Source organism: Mustela lutreola, chromosome 1 (genome assembly GCF_030435805.1).
Source record: "Mustela lutreola isolate mMusLut2 chromosome 1, mMusLut2.pri, whole genome shotgun sequence".
NCBI classification, from domain to species: Eukaryota; Metazoa; Chordata; class Mammalia; order Carnivora; family Mustelidae; genus Mustela; species Mustela lutreola.
Window position 1 is genome coordinate 242,721,590 of NC_081290.1, and position 16,313 is coordinate 242,737,902.

The 16,313-nt window shown below is 36.7% G+C and overlaps 1 protein-coding gene and 1 long non-coding RNA gene across 3 annotated transcripts in view; both read left to right on the forward strand.

Moving 5' to 3' along the window:
• The window catches only part of PARVA (parvin alpha), a 179,456-nt gene that overhangs the window by 123,466 nt on the left and 39,677 nt on the right, over window positions 1-16,313 (forward strand). The window lies entirely within an intron of this gene.
• LOC131809411 (uncharacterized) lies at window positions 292-9,512 on the forward strand. Its single transcript, XR_009345162.1, has 2 exons — window positions 292-9,037; window positions 9,250-9,512. It is a non-coding gene; the product is annotated as an uncharacterized LOC131809411 (long non-coding RNA).

Here is a 16,313-nt window from a genome sequence, read left to right on the forward strand (position 1 = left end):
TGGGTAGAAGAATAAATGAAACAAGATGGGATTGGGAGGGAGACAAACCATAAGTGACTCTTAATCTCACAAAACAAACTGAGGGTTGCCGGGGGGAGGGGGTTGGGGAGAAGGGGGTGGGATTATGGACATTGGGGAGGGTATGTGATTTGGTGAGTGCTGTGAAGTGTGTAAACCTGGTGATTCACAGACCTGGGGATAAAAATATATGTATATAAAAAATATATGTTTATAAAAAATAAAAAATTAAAAAAAAAAAAAAAAAAAAAATGTAAAAAAAAAAAAAAAAATAACTAGAAGATAATTAACAAAATGGCAATAAGTACATACCTATCAATAACTACTTCAAATGTAAATAGTCTAATTGCTCCAATCCAAGACATAGCGTGGAGGAAGAGATAAAAAAAAACAAGACCCATTAATATGGTGCCTACAAGAGACTCAATTCAGAGCTAAGACCACATACACACTGAAAGTGAAAAGATAGAAAAAGTTATTTCATGCAAGTGGAAGTGAAAACAAAAAGCAATGTTTACATCAGCAAAATAGACTTTAAAACAGAGTAAGTTCTGATCCAAGCTGACAACTTGGGAAGATCCTCAACTCACCAGATCTATACCAATTTATCAGGCGATTCCTTCTGAAGAATGGGCTGACTGAACAGCTGCACAACAAAAGACAGAGACATGGCAAGGGGGAACATTCACCCCTGATGCTGTGAATTGCACTGGGGAGGGACAGTACTAAGTACTAAAAGATTCATCTGCCCTGGGATACAGAAAAAAAAAAAAAAAAGCCAGGCTTAAAAGAGCAACTAGAATATAAATGAAGCAGCCCTAGAGCCCTGCCAAATGGCAAGGGAGCTGCTGGAACTCTCTCTGGGTCAGAGGAGCTGGTGAGCACCATAGCCAGCCTGCCACCCCAGTGAGCCCCAGGCTGCTAGCCCACAACAGTCTCAACACCCACAGGCACAGAAAACAATGACAACAAATCAGTTTAGAAGAGCAACTAGAATATTTAGAAGCCAGCCCTAGAATTCTGCCAAACCACTGAAAAGCTACCGGAAATCTCTCTGGGTTGGAAGAGCTGGTGAGCACTATGGTTTAGATTCCCCCCTCCACTTTGATAACCTGGATGGGAGCAGGGTCTGGGTGCCTTAGCTGGCTTATCACTTCAACAAGCCATGGGTCCCCACCCCCTACCAGCCCCAGCTGTCTCACCAAGGTGGCCCCAGCAAAGCACACAACAGGACACCCCTGGTCATCTCATTACAGCTTCAGTCATGCCAAGGTGACACAAGCACACAGCATCCCATAACACTCCAGGCTTGGACCACTTCAGCTTCAGATGGCTTGCTAGAGCACCCCCATCACAGAGTACTCTGGGACCTCCCAACTTATGCCTACTTTGACTCCAGCCAATCTCTAGGATGACCCATATGCAAAGCATTCTGGGAACTCCCAGCTTGTGTTCACCTTGGTTCCAGCCACCCTGCCAGGGCATCCCATGCATGGAGTACCCCAGGACACCCCATTCTGCATTTCACCTTGGCTCTAGCTGCCCCAAGAGGCCAACCTCTGTGTTGAGAGCCCTGGGACATTCCAGCTTGCACCCACTTCAGTTTCAACTGTTTTTCTAGGATGCCCACTGTACAGAGACCCTAGGGATGCACCAGCTTATGCCCACTACAACTGCCCTGTCAGGACACACTCTGAGCCCCAAGACCACTCCAGCCCATGCCCACTTCATAGCCCATGACAGGCACAGCTCCAACTAGCCAGCCAAAGTCACCAGGCACACAGAGTCTACACTGGGAATGAATATACACAAGACCATTCCTTCAAGGTTAAGAGAAGTGCTCTGCCTAATTCATAGAAACAAAGGAAGTCAAGCAAAATAAGGAGACAAGAGAATATGCTCCAAATGAAAGAACAAAACCAAACCTCAGAAAGAACTAAATGAACTAAAGGATGTAAACAATGTGCCTGATAAAGAGTATAGAGTAATGATCATAAAGGTGCTTACTGGAATGCAAAGAAAAGTAGAAGGACTCTGAAAACTTCAACAAGGAGAAAGAAAATATAAAAAAGAACCAATCAGAGTTGAAGAATACAGTAACTGAAATGAAAAATACACTAGAGGGAATGAACAGATTAGTAGATGCAGAAGAATGGCAGTGATCTGACAAACATTGTCATGGAACACCCCCAAGCTGAATAGGAAGAAAGAAAGGTAGGAGGGAAGGAGGAAGGGAGAGAGAAAAAAAGAGAAAAATTTTAAATGAGGATAGGTAAAGGGATCTCTTGGACAACATCAAGCACAATACAAATTTGCATTATAGGGGTCCCAGAAAGAAAAGAGGGAAGAAGGGACAGAAAACTTATTCTAAGAAATAATAGCTGAAAACATTCCTAACCTGGGTCAGGAAAGACCTCTCGGTTCAGGAAGCACACAGAACCTCAAACAAGATAAACCTAAGGCGGTTCTCACCATGACATGTAATGATTAAAGAGAATTTTTTTTTTAAGATTTTATTTATTTATTTGACAGAGATCACAAGTAGGTAGAGAGGCGGGCAGAGAGAGGGGGGGAAGTAGGCTGCCTGCCAAGCAGAGAACCCAATGCAGAGCTCGATCCCAGGCCCCTGAGATCATGACCTGAGCTGAAGGCAGAGGCTTTAACCCACTGAGCCACCCAGGTGCCCTAAAGAGAATTCTTAAAGCCACAAGAGCGAGGCTCCTGGCTGGCTCAGTTGGTGAGTGTGTGACTCTTGACCTTGGGGCTATAAGTTCAAGCCCCACAGTGGGTGTAGAGATTTCTTTTAAAAAAGGTGGGGGGGGGGCGCCTGGGTTCCTCAGTGGGTTAAGCCTCTGCCTTCAGCTTGGGTCATGATCTCAGGGTCATGGGATCAAGCCCCACATTGAGCTCTCTGTTCGGTGGGGAGTCTGCTTCCTCCTCTCTCTGCATGCCTCTCTGCCTACTTGTGATCTCTCTCTCTCTCTCTCTCTCTGTGTCAAATAAATAAAATCTTTAAAAAAAAATCTTTTTAAAAAATTGAACAAATGCAGCAACAGAAAAGAAAACAGCTACATAAAAGAGAAACTCCATTAGAGGCTATCAATTGACTTTACAGCAGAACCTGTACAGGCCAGGAATGGGATGCTATATTCAAAGTGAGAAAAGAAAAAAACCTACAACCAAGAATACTCTACCTGCCAAGATTATCATTCAGAATTGAAGAACAGATAGAAATTCCCTGACAAATAAAAGTTAAAGGACATTGTCACCTCAAAATTGGCCTTAGAATAAATGTTGAAGGGTCTTCTTTAAGTGGAAAAGAAAAGGCCATAATTAGGAGAAAATTATGAATAATAAAATGTAAATGTGACAACATATACATAAAATGTAGAGGGGGAAATGTAAAAATTCTTTTTTAATGTGTTTGAACTTAAGTGACCATCAATTTAACACAGACTGTCATATACTTAGATTGTTATATATGAACATCATGGAAACCTATTATATATATATGTCAAAAATTAGAAAGCCAAGCATGACTCTACAGAAAGCCATCAATCACAAGGAGAGAGAGCAAAAGAAGAAAGGAACAGAAAACACAAAACAAACTGAGAATTAGTGCATACTTTCAGTAATTACTTTGAGTGTAAATGGTCTAAATGTTTCAAAGACATAGGGTGGCAGAATGGATTTAAAGAAAACAAGACCAATCTATATACTGCCTACAAGAGACTCACTTCAGATCTAAAGATGCATAAGGATTAAAAGTGAAAGAATGGAAGAAAGTATTTTATGCAAATGAAAAAAGAAGGGGTGTGGGGGGAGCCAGAGTGGCAATATAAACATAGGCAAAATAGACTTTAAAACAGACTTTAAGGGACACCTGGGTGGCTCAGTCAGTTAAATGTCTGCCTTCAGCTCAGGTCATGATCTCAGGGTCCTGAAATTGAACCCCACATCAGGCTCCCTGCTTGGCGGGGAGTCTACTTCTCCTTCTCCCTCTGTCCCTCTTCCTCCCCCACTTGTGCATGCATGCTCACTCTGTCCCAAATAAATAAATAAGATCTTTTAAAAACTAAAACAGACTTTAATAAGATGAAAACAAGGCCATTATATTATGATAAAGGGATCAGTCCAACAAGGGGATATAACAACTGTAAGTATCCATGCACCCAACTTTGGAGCACCTAATGCACAAAGAAAATATTAACAAATAAGTGGCAAACTTGGCAGTGATAATAAAAGTAGGAAATTTTAACAACCCTCTTACGTCAATGGATAGATCACCCAAGGAGCACATCAATAAAGAAACAGTATTGGGGTGCCTGGGTGTCTCAGTTGTTTAAGAACCAACTCTTAGTTTTGGCTCAGCTCATGATCTCAGGGTCATGAGATAAAGCCCTGTGTCAGGCTCTTGTGCCTAGAGCAGAATCTGCTTGGGATTCTTTCTATCTTCCTCTCCCTCCTCCTTACCCTCTCCCAAATCAATGAATGAATTAATTAATTAAATCTTTTTTTTTTAATAAGGAAACTATTTTTAAACATTAGACCAGATTCTTTTTTCTTCCTCTCCCTCCCCTACTCCTCCCAAATAAATAAATAAAATCTTTTTTTTTTAAAATAGACAGTATTTTTGAGTGACATTACACCAGATGGACTTAGCAGATACATACAGACCGTTCAATCCAAAAACAGCAGAGTCCACTTTTTTTTCAAGTGCAAATGTAACATTCTCCAGGAGAGATCACATGTTAGGCCACAAGTGTCAATTTGAAACCATACTATGCATCTCCTCTGACCTCAACAGTGTGAAATCAATCACAAGGGAAAAAAACTGGAAAAAACACAAACATATGGAAGCTAAACAGTATGCTATTAAACAACCAATGGGTCAATGAGGAAATCAAAATTTACATGGAGAAAAATGAAAATGGCTATAGAGAAGTCCAAATCTTTGGACACGTGAAAGAAGTTCTAAGAAATTTATAACAATAAATAGGCCTACCTCAAAACAACCTAATCTTGCACCTAAAGGAATAGAAAAAGAACAAACAAAGCCCAACAGTAGTAGAAGGAAATAATAAAGATGAGAGGAGAAATAAATGAAATAGACTAAAAAATATATAGAAAAGAGCAGTAAAACCAAAAGCTGGTTTTTTGAAAAGATAAACAACATAGATAAACCTTTAGCCAGAGTCATCAAGAAAAAAGATGACCCAAGTTAATAAAATAAAAATTGATGGAAGTAACAATCTCACAGAAATACAAAGAATTATAAAATACTGTGTATGAAAACTTATATGCCAACTAACTTGACAACCTAGAAGAAATGGATAAATTTCTGGAAACATATAATCTTCCAAAACTGAATGAGGAAGAAACAAAAAGAACAGACCCATTACCAGTAATGAAATTGAATCAGTAACCAAAAAAGGCCAGGACCAGAATAATTCACTGCTGTACTCTACCAAGCCTTTAAAGACTTAATACCTATTCTTCTCAAACTATTCCAAAAAAAGGAGGAGGGAAAGCATCCCCTACATTCTGAGGAGGACAACATTACCCTAGTACCAACACCAAAGAAAGACACTACAAAAAAGAAAAACTTCAAGCCAATATCCCTAATGAACATAGATGCAAAAATCCTCCTCAGAACATTAGCAAACCACGTTCAACAGTACATTAAAAGATCATTCATGACAACTACACGTGATTTATTCCAGAAATGTAAGAATGGATCAATATTCACAAATCAATTGATGTAACACACAACATTAAACTAAAGAATAAAAATCATGTAATCATCTCAATAGATGCAGAAAAAGCATCTGACAAAATTCAACATCCATTCATTTAAAAAAAAAAAAAACAAATCGGTTTAGAGGGAACATACCTCAACATAATAAAGTTCGTATATGGAAAACTTTAGCTAACATTATACTTAGTGGTGAAAACTTGAAAATTTTTCCTTTTTTTTTTTTTTTAAGATTTTATTTATTTATCAGAGAGAGGGCGAGAGAGCAAGCACAGACAGACAGAATGGCAGGCAGAGGCAGAGGGAGAAGCAGGCTCCCTGCCGAGCAAGGAGCCCGATGTGGGACTCGATCCCAGGACGCTGGGATCATGACCTGAGCCGAAGGCAGCTGCTTAACCAACTGAGCCACCCAGGCGTCCCAAAAAATTTTCCTTTAAAATCAGGAACGAAACAAGGATATCCACTCTTGCCACTCTAGAAGTGGGAGTTTTAGACATTGCAATCAGAGAATAGAAAAGGCATCCAAATTTGTAAGACGTAAGAATATCACTATTTGTAAATGACATGATATTATACTTGGAAAGTCCTAAAGAGTTCACCAGAAAAACTACTCGAAAAAATTAATTCCATAGAGTATCAGGATACAAAACCAATATACAGAAATCTCTTGTGTTTGTATACACTAATAACAAAGTCTCAGAAAAAGAAATTAAGCAAACAACTCCATTTTCAATTGCACCAAACAAATGGAAAGATATTTCACACTCATGGACTGGAAAAGTTAAAATTGTTAAAATGCCCATATCACCCAGGGCAATCTACATATTCAGTGCGATCCCTATCAAAATACCAACAATATTTTTCACAAAACTATAAGAAGAAAATCCTAAAATGTGTGTGGAACCACAAAAGACCCCAAATTGCCAAAGTAATCTTTAGAAGAATAAAGCTAAAGGTATCACAGTCCCAGATGTCAAAATATACTAAGAAGCTGTAGTAATCAAAACATACTTGCATTGATCTATGTGGCTATTTTTGTGCCAATACAACAGATTAGGAAGTGCAGAAATAAGCCCACACTTATCTGGTCAATCTATGACAAAGGAGGCAAGAATATACAATGGGGAGAAGACAGTCTTTTCAATAAATGGTGCTGGGGAAACTGGAGAGCTACACGAAAAAGAATGAAACTGGACCACTTTCTAACATCAAACACAAAAATAAATTCAAAATGGGTTAAAGCCTTAAACATGAAACCTTAAACCATGAAACTCCTCTAAGAAAATGTAGACAGTAGGAGGCTGAAAAGATGGTGGTGGAGTAAGAGGACCCTAAGTTCGCCTCATCCTGTGGATACAACTAGAAAACACTCCCATTAGCAAAAATAACCAAGAAGAGGACCTGAAGACTGGCAAAAGGAACTCCACTAAAAGTAGAGAAGAAGCCACATCGAAGAAGATAGGACAAGCAGACACAGCCTGGGAGTGAAAAAGACTGTGGCTGTTGGCAATTGGGAGAGAGCCATGGGCATGAAAAAACAGACTATCACACTGAGGAGCCCGTATAGGGAACACGAATCCTCATATTTGGCGTTGAAGGCAAAAGGGGCCAAATCTCATAAGTTTTTACAACTAGTGGGACTTAAAGCCTGAAATTAAAAAAAAAAAAAAAAAAATCAGTAAGGTCTGTTCCAGGAGAGTGGGGAGAGCGTTAGGAAGCGGAGTGCCAGCCCATGAAGAGACAGCAGGACAAATAACCCATGGAGATACTGCACTTTGAAAAACCCCTGTGGCACGCAGGAGGGAAGGTTCTTTACTCATCTCAGAGCATGGTCTAGAGAGTCAGGGATCATAGGAAGACCCCTCCAGGAACAAAAGAGCTGGCTGCCACCACTTACTTCCCCTGTCCCCCTGCATAAACACACAGCACAGCACAGCACCTACACTCACCACCTAACTTGCTTAACCAAGTCCCTGCCCCCTTCCCCCTCCACATTTCAGTAGATCCACCCTTCCCAGTCACGCTTGCCTCAGTACTGGTCCTGCAGGTCCTCTCGCAAGAAAACTGGTACAAACTCTGCCGATACCACCTCTCCTGACCCACATTTTTCAGGGCTGAGTACCAGTGGTGGCAGGTCTTATTTCAAAAGCAGACCACATTGTTAAATGTGCCCCATCTGACTGGGAACCAAAAACTGCCCACAACAGGCAAAATGAGCCTCTGCAGAAGACAAGACTGAAGGAAAAAAACAAAAAACAAAACAAAACAAAAACAGAGGACACACCAGAAAGGCATGCACAACACGCATAGGAGACACTTCCTGAAGCACCAAGTTTTAGGGAACAGAGGACTACACTGCAGGGCACTATAGGACTTTATCTTCATAAGGCCATTACCTTCAAGAGCAGGAGATTTAGCTGACTTTCCTAACACAGAGAAACAGAATTAGACAAAATGAGGAAACAGAGGAATATGCCCCAAGGGAAAAAAATAGGACAAAACCATAGTAGGAGACTAAAGTAGATACAAGTATTATGCCTGATAGAGAATTTAAACTAGTGATCATAAAGATACTCACTAGACTTGAGAAAAGAGTGGAGGATGTAAGTGAGACCATTAATAAAGAGACCAAAAAAACACAAACAGAGATGAAGAACAGAATAAATGAAATTTAAAATTCTCTTGGTGGAATAAAGAGTAGCAGGCTAGAGGAAGTAGAGAAATTAATAACCTGGAAGACAGCATAATGGAAACTAATCAAGTTGAGCTAGTGAGAGAAAAAAATATGCAAAATGAGACTGGATTTAGGGAACCCAATGACTGCAAGTATAATAAAAGTCACATTATAGGTATTGAAGAAGAAGAGAGAAAAGGAGACAGAAAATTTATTTGAAGAAATAATAGCTGAAAACTCCCCTGATCTGGGGAGGAAAACAGATATCCAAATCCAGGAGGCACAGAGGTCCCCCAACAAAATCAACCCAAGGAGGTCCACACCAAGACACATAGCAATTAAAACGCAAAAAAATAGTGATAAAAAAAATACTGAAGTAGCAAGAAGAAAGTCTGTTACATACAAAGGAAACCCCATAAAGCTATCAGTAGATTTTTTAGCAGGAGAGATAAAGAGCTTTCCAGACAAAACTAAAAGAATTCAAGAGCACTAAACCAGCCCTACAAGAAATGTTAAAGTGACTCTTTGCATGGAAAGGAAAATATAAGTAAGAGTAAGAAAAGTAGAAAGCACAAAAGCAGTTAAAATAGGTGTATCTGGGGGCACCTGGGTGGCTCAGTGTGTTAAAGCCTCTGCCTTTGGCTCAGGTCATGATCTCAGGGTCCTGGGATCGAGCCCCGCATGGGGGTCTCTGCTCTGCGGGGAGCCTGCTAACTCCTCTCTCTCTTTCTGCCTGCCTCTCTGCCTACTTGTGATCTCTGTCTGTCAAATAAATAAATAAAATCTTAAAAAAAAAAAATAGGTGTATCTGTAAAAACCAGTCAAAGGATTCACAAGGGGATGTAAAATATGACACTATATATGTAAAATATGAGGGGGAAAGGAGTAAAGAATGGGTTCAAACTTAAGCAAGCATCAATTTAATATAAACTGATATATGCAGAACATGTTATATATAACCCTGATGGTAACCACAAATCAAAAAACTAGTACTGGATATGCAAAGAATAAAGAAAAAGGAATCCAAGTATGTCACCAAAGAAAGACAATAAACCATGAAAGAAAGTAAGAGAAGAAAAGATCAAAGAAAAATAATAAGAAGAAACACCACAAAATAATAAAATGGCAATAAAAACTATCTATCAATGATTACTTTGAATGTAAATAGACTGAATGTTCCAATCAAAAGATGTACGGTGATGGAGTGAATTAAAAAATGAAACCCATTGGGATGCCTGGGTGGCTCAATTAGTTAAGCTGCTGCCTTCGGCTCAGGTTATGATCCCAGAGTCCTGGGATCGAGGCCCCCCTCAGGCTTCTTGCTCAGCGGGGAGCCTGCTTCTCTCTTGGCCTCTGCCTGCCACTCTGCCTGCTTGTGCTCTTTCTCTCTCTCTCTCTCTCTCTCTCTGACAAATAAATAAAATCTTTAAAAAATGAAACCCATTATTTATAAATCTTGGAACACTACATCAAAAAGTAATGATGAATGGTGACTAACATAACACACACACACAAAAAAAATATAAAAATAAAAAATGAAACCCATTTATATGCTGCCTACAAGAGACTCATTTCAGACCCTGAAACATCTGCAGATTGAAAGTGAGGGGTTGAAGAAACATTTATCGTACAAATGGATGTCAACAGAAAGCCAGGGATCGATACCCGTAATGGACAAAATAGACTGTAAAACAAAGATTATAACAAGAGATAAAGACGCTATATAATAAGTCAACCCAAGAAGATATAAAAATTGTAAATATTTATGCATCCAACATGGGAGCACCCAAATACATAAAACAGTTAATAATGAACATAAAGGAAGTAATCAGTAGTAATACAATATAGTTGGGGACTGTAACATCCCACTTACATCAACAGACAGATCATCCAAACAGTAAATCAATAAGGTAACTGGCTTCAAGTGACTCACTGGAGTAGATGGATTTAAGCAATATATTCAGACCATTCCATCCTAAAAGAGCAGAATATACATTCTTTTCAAGTATACATGAAACATTCTCCAAAATAAATCATATATTGGGCCACAAAACAAGTCTCAACAAATTCAAGAAGATTGAAAGAGTGCAAATACATGGAGGTTAAATAACATGTTGCCCAACAATGAATGGACCAACCAAGAAATCAAGAAGAAATTTAAAAATCACATGGAAAAATTAAAATGAAAACACAAAGGTACAAAATCTTTCAGACACAACAAAAATGGTTCTAAGAGGGCAATTTATAGCAATATAGGCCTACCTCAAAAGCATGAAAAATCTCAAATAAATAACCTAAGGTTACACCTAAGGGACCTAGAAAAAAGAAGAACAAACAAAATCCAAAATAATGAATACTAAAGCAGAGATAAATGGTACAGAAACTAAAAACGAACAGCAAACAAACAAACAAAACATGATAGAACAGATGAATGAAACCAGGAGCTGATATTTTTGAAAAGATGAACAAAATTAATAAACCTCTAGCCAGACTCATCAAAAAAGAGAGACAGGGAGAGGGAGAAAGAACTAAAACAAAAACATAAATGAAAGAGGAGAAATAACAATAGACACTATAGAAATACAAAGGACTGTAAGAGAATATTATGAAAACTTATGCTAACAAATTGGACAATCTAGAAGAAATGGATAAATTCCTGGAAACATTTAACCTATCATAACTGAAGCAGAAAGAAATAGAAAATTTGAACAGACTTATTACTAGCAACAAATTTGAATCAGCAATCAAAAAACTTCCAACAGGGCACCTCTCTGCTCAGCAGGAAGCCTGCTCCTCCTCTCTCTCTCTGCCTGCCTCTCTGCCTACTTGTGATCTCTGTCTGTAATAAATAAATAAAATGATAAATAAATAAAGTGATCTCTGTCTGTAAATAAATAAATAAAATCTTAAAAGAAAAAAAAAACAAAAAACAAAAACTTCCAACAAACCAAAGTCCGGGACTGGACAGCTTTATAGGCAAATTCTACCAAACATTTAAAGAAGAGTTAACACCTATTCTTCTCAAACTATTCTAAAAAATAAAAGACGACGGAAAATTTCCAAACTCATTCTATGAGGCTAGCATTACCCTGATACCAAAACCAGATAGCAACACCACAGAAAAAGAAAACTGCAGGCCAATATCTCTGATGAACATAGGTGCACAACAAAATACTGAATCCAACAATACATGAAAAAAATGATTTACCACAACCAAGTGGGATTTATTCCTGGGATGCAAGGGTGGTTCAATATTTGCAAATCAGTGTGATACACTGCCATCAATAAGAGAAAGGATAAAAACCATATGATCATTTCAATAAATGCAGAAAAAGTGTTTGACTAAAGTACAATATATATTCATGATAAAAACCCTCAACAGAGTAGGTCTAGAGAGAACATACCTCAACATAATAAAAGGTCTTATATGAAAATCTCACAACAAATATTATACTCAGTGGAGAAAAACAGCTTTTTCCCTAAGGTCAGGAACAAGACAAGGATGTTTACTCTCACCACTTTTATTCAATATAGTACTGGAATCCTAGCCACAACAGTCAGATAACAAAAGGAAATAAAATGTATCCAAATTGGTAAGGAAGAAGTAAAACCTCCACTATTTGCAGATGACATGATACTATATGGAAACACCCCCAACAACAACCCAAAAACTACTTGAAGCTGATCAATGAGTTCAATAAATTCACAGGATACAGAATCAATATACAGAAATCTCTTGCATTTCTATACACTAATAATGAAGTAGTAGAAAGAGAAATTAAGAAAGTAATCCCATTTACAATTGTACCATAAAGAATAAAATACCTAGGAATAAATTTAGCCAAAGAAATGAAAGACCTGTTCTTTGAAAACCATAATACGTTGGTAAAAGAAATTGAATACAACACAAAGAAATGGAAAAATATCCCACGCTCATATGTTGGAAGAACAACTAATTATTAAAATATCTAGACTGCCTAAAGCAATCTATGGACTTAATACAATCCCTATGAAAATATCCACAACATTTTTCACAGAACTAGGACAAACAATCCTAAAATGTGTATAGAACCACAGAAGACCCCAAATAGCTCAAGCAATCTTGTAAAAGAAGAACAAAACTGGAGGTATCACAATTCCAGGCTTCAAGTTATATTACAAAGCTGTAATAATCAAAATAGTATGGTACTGGCACAAAAATAAGCACATAGATAAATGGAACAGAATAGAATGCCCAGAAATGAACCCACAAATATATGGTCAGTTAGTCTTCAGCAAAGCAGGTGAGAATATCCAATGGGAAAAAGTCTGTTCAATAAACAGTGTTGGTGACAGCAACATGCAAAAGAATGAAACTGGATGACTTTCTTATACTATACACAAAAATAAACTCAAAATGAAGTAAAGACCTAAATAGGAGACCTGAAAACATAAAAATCCTAGATGAGAGAACAGGCAGTAATTTCTCTGACACTGCCATAACAGCTCTTTTCTAGATACATCTCCTGAGTCAAGGGAAACAAAAAAATAAACTATTGGTTCTACATCAAAATAAAAATCTTCTGCACATAAAAGGAAACAATGAAGAAAATTCAGAGGCAGCCTAGGGAATAGGAGAACATATTTGCAAATGATGTGTCTAATAAAGGGTTAGTATCCAAAATATATAAATATATATATAATATATAAAGAATTCAGCAACTTAATACCCAAAACCAAATAATCTAATTAAAAAATGGCAGAAGACATGAATAGACATTTCTTCATAGAAGACGTACAGATGGACAACAGACACATGAAAACATACTTATTATCATATCATCAGGGAAATGCAAATCAAATTGACAATGAGATACTGCCTCACACCTGTCAGAATGGCTAAAATAAACAACTCAAGAAACAACAAGTGTTGGAGAAGACAGGGGAAATAGAAACCCTTGTGCATTCTTGGTGGGAATGCAAACTGGTACGTCCAATGTGAAAAGCAATATGGAGGATCCTCAAAAACTTAAAAATAGAAATGCCCTATTATTCAATAATTCCAATGATTCAATATTTACCCAAAGAAAATGTAAACACTAATTTGAAAAGATATATGCACCCCTATGTTTACTGCAAGTTTACTTACAATAGCTAAGTTATGGAAAGAACTTAAGTGTCTATCAATGGATAAGAAGATAAAGAAAATGTGATATACATACACACACACACACATACACAACAGAGTATTATTCATCTATAAAGAATGTGATCTTGCCATTTGGGACAACATAGATGGACCTAAAGAGTACTATCCTAAGTGAAATAAGTCAGAGAAAGACAAATATCATATAATTTCACTTATATGTGGAATCTAAAAAATAAAACAAAAACACAGAATGACACACACAGAGAACTGATGGTTGCCAAAGGGGAGGGGGCTTGGGGAATGGGAAAAATAGTTGAAGGGGATTAAGAGGTACAAACTTCCAGTTATAAAATACATAATCATGAGGTTGAATGGTACAGCATGGGGAACATAGTCAATAATATTGGGGTAACTTTATATAGTGACCAATGATAGATACACATCATGGTGAGCTTTTCATAATCTAAATAATTATTTGAATCACTACATTGTTCATTGAGCCTAATATGTCAACTGTATTCCAATTAAAAATAAAAATAATTAAAATAAAAATTAAAGTTTGCTATGTTGTCAAAAAAACCACCAAGATTAATATTTAGTTAAAAGTTATTCCAGATTATTAATGCTTCCCAAGGTAGAAGAAAACATATGTCCTTTCAGAGGAATGAACTTGAAACCCAGGTCACAAAGAGCTCCCAGAGAAAAAATTCCAAAAAAGCTAAAAGTCAGAAATCAAACACATATGAAGCAAGCCACTTTGCACAAAGATCAACAGAATAATAAACTGTAAATTCATCCGACAAATGATATATGTTAGCTACTACTGATCAGTCCAGGAATATAAAATATATTTAAATATGTTAAAACAAAAATTTTACAAGGCTATTGAAAGGATGATTTTTAAAAAGTAGCTATCAAGGGGCACCTGGGTGGTGCAGCCAGCAAAGTATCAGCTCAGGTCATGATCTTAGGATCATGAGGTCAAATCCTGAGTTGGGTTCTGTGTTCAGTATGGAGTCTGCTTAAGACTCTCTCTCCCTCTCCCTCCACCCCTCCTCCATTCTCACTTGCTCTCTAAAATAAATAAAATAAAAGATAAATCTAATTAATATAAAATATAAATATAAATAAATAATAGTATTAATAAATTATATATAATATATTAAAATAAAATAAATAAATTAAATAAAATCTAAATCTTATAAATATGAAATATAAAATATATAAAATAAAATAAAGTCTAAAATAAATAAATCTTTTTTTAAAAACTAGCTATCAAAATTGGACAAGTCAATGTGAAAGAGAACCAAACAGACCTTCTAGATATGAAAACAAAAAAGTAGTCATTAGAAAATGCAATGGATTAGACATAGCTAAAGGAAGAATTTGTGAACTGGAAGTTGGCACTGAAGAAATTACCCAGAAGGCAATTTAGAGAGAAAAGAGTGCCTAAAATAAGAAAGAGAATTAAAAGACAGAGATTTTCTAAGAAAATCCAACATATAGCTAATTATAATCCTAGCAGGAGAAGGTAAGGAAAATGAGGAATAGGCAATATTTAAAGATATATGAATGGGAATTTTCTAGAATTGATGAATACTATGAATTTTCAGATTAAGGAAGTTCATAGACTCCCAAAGAGGATAAATAAATCTATACCTGCACACTTTATAATGAAACCTTTGTAAAGAAAACTGAAAATAAAGAAATGATTAAAAGCAGAGAGAAAAGATAGATTACCTATAAAATAACAACAGAGTGAAAGCCATCTTTCTTCAGGAACAACAATAGCCAAAACATATTGAAATGCAATTTTCAAAATTCAGAAAAAAAATGCCAAGTTATAAGTTACCCAGAAAAAAAGCTATTTTTTAAAGATGAGACTGAACTATAGAAAACAGACTGAGGGTGGCTGGAGGGGAGGCAAGTATGGGATGAGGTAACTGGGTGATGGGCATTAAGAAGGGCACTTGATATAGTGAGCACTGGGTGTTCTGTGAAACTGATGCATCACTAAATTCTATCTCTGAAACTAATAATACACTATATGTTAATTGAATTTAATTCTAAAAATTTTTTAAATGAGAAAATGAAGACATTTTAAGCAAACATAAATTAAGAGGGTTTACTTCCAAAAGACCCTCACTGAAAGGTATCTCTAAAGGATATATTCCAGAGCAAGAAAAATGAACCCAAAATAAAGATCTGAAATGTAACAAAAAATGATGAGCAAAGGTCACATGGTAGGTAAAATAAAGAGCTCAGAAATAAAACCATGCCTGTGTAGTCAATTAAGGTGTGACAAAGGAGGCAAGACTATACAATGGGGAAAAGATGGTCTCATCAACAAATGGTGTTGGAGAAATTGGACAGCAACATGCAAAAGAATGAAGCTGAACCCTTTCTTACACTACATGCAAAAATAAACTCAAAATATATTAAAGGCCTAAATGTAAGACCTAAAACCATAAAAATCTTAAAAGAGAACTTAAGCAGTAATTTCTTTGACATTGTCCATAGCAACATTTTTCTAGATATATTTATTAATATATGGGGAATAAAAATAAACTAGGGCAACTACATCAAAACAAAAAGCGTATGCACAGTGAAGAAAAAAAACAAAAGTCCAAAAAAGCAACCTACTGAAAGGAGAAAGATATTTGAAAATGACATATCTCACAAGGGATTAATATACACAATATGTAAAGAACTTATACAACTTAACACCAAGAAAATCA